Source organism: Callithrix jacchus, chromosome 8 (genome assembly GCF_049354715.1).
Source record: "Callithrix jacchus isolate 240 chromosome 8, calJac240_pri, whole genome shotgun sequence".
Classification (NCBI taxonomy): Eukaryota; Metazoa; Chordata; class Mammalia; order Primates; family Cebidae; genus Callithrix; species Callithrix jacchus.
Genome location: NC_133509.1, coordinates 2,836,889 through 2,838,436, shown reverse-complemented (window position 1 = coordinate 2,838,436; position 1,548 = coordinate 2,836,889). Strand labels below are relative to the sequence as shown.

At 41.5% G+C, this 1,548-nt stretch overlaps 1 pseudogene; it reads right to left on the bottom strand.

The window, feature by feature from the left end:
- Nucleotides 1–216: 216 nt before the first annotated feature.
- Nucleotides 217–1,201, bottom strand: LOC118145056 (heterogeneous nuclear ribonucleoprotein D-like pseudogene; annotated as a pseudogene).
- Between the last annotated feature and the right edge of the window lie 347 nt (nucleotides 1,202–1,548).

The following is a 1,548-nucleotide window of genomic DNA, read 5'->3' as shown; positions in this document are numbered from 1 at the left end:
GAACTAATTTAGACTCCCACCAACAGTGTAAAAACGTTCCTATTTCTCCACATCCCCTCCAGCATCTGTTGTTTCCTGAGTTTTTTTTTTCCACATAAGGAAGCATTTATTTGAAGCTTAACATGAAATCATACAAATAAAATGTGTATAAACAAATCCACATTGAGTCATAACACTGATGGCAAAGGACAAATAAAAACAAAACGAACTGGCAGACATATACAGCTGGACACAATTGTGTCCTGTACACTAGAAAGTCTTTTACAAAATAATCATCTTCGATCAACAGAAGACCAGTCTTCAATGTTGTCCTGCAAGATGGGTGACTTTACCATCTCCCCCTGATTTCTCCAATGCTCTCCTTTGGTATGGCTGGTAATTGTTTTGGTGATTGCCACCCCCTCGCGATGCCTTGCGGTAAGTGCTCCGTTGGCCACTGTAGTCTGCATATCCCCGTCCATATCCATAGTTCCCGTAGTTATGCCCAGTATAATCATATCTGCATAGCCACTACAGTTTTGATCACCACCGTAGGTACTACTGTAATTTCCGTACCCTTGATCATAATAGTTATGAAATCCTTGGTTCCGGTTTTGGCCCTGACCTCGGCCACGACCTCTCCTACCACGTCGTCCACCAGCGGCAGCACCTCTTCCACATTTTGGTTGTTGCTGTTGCTGACTATATACTCTTTGGGTTGTGCGACTTTCACTTCACACTTCGCAGAACCGATTTGATGGTATCTGCTTTCTAACAAATTTTACTGGCTTTTCATCGGTGTATGTGATAAAACAAAATCCTCTTCTTTCATCTGTTTTGCATCCATGGGATGTTCGATGTTTTCAATCTCTTCATAGACTTCAAAATATTCTCTAATTTGTTCTTCAGAAGTATCTGGGCTCAATCCACCCACGAAAACCTTTTTAGGGGCGTTCTTTTCCTTTTAAACTTTTGGCCCTTTTTGGATCTGTCAGTTTGCCATGCAGTTTGTGTCCTCTCAGTTCCAAAACCTTATCAACACCAGCAGCATCTTTAAAAAGCACATCCAAATCCTCTTGATCTCCCAGTGACTGGAAGTATTTTAATTGTGTGGTTTACAAGCATCATCCCGCTGATTCTTGCTCGCATTGATCTTGGCTCCGTCTGTTATTTCCTCTATGTTGCTGTACTGCTTCACGTCTTCCATAGTGGCAGAGCTGTTGGCAGAGGGATGCAGGCACGCAGTGGTGGTGGCGTGTTGTATGGAGCTGGATTTAAAATGGCAGTGGAAGAAGTTTCCTGACTTTTTAATGATTACCATGCTAACTGGTGTGAGTTGGTATCTGAATGTGGTTCTGATGTGCATGTCTCTAATGAACAGTGATGATGAGCTTTTTTTCATGTTCATTGGCTGCATGAATGTCTTCTTTTGAGAAGTGTCTGTTCAGATCCTGTGGCCACTTTTTGATGGGGTTGTTGGTTTTTTTTTCTTGTAAATTTGTTTAAGTTCTTTGCAGATTCAGGATATTAGCCCTTTGTCAGATAGGTAGATTGCAAAAATATTCTCTA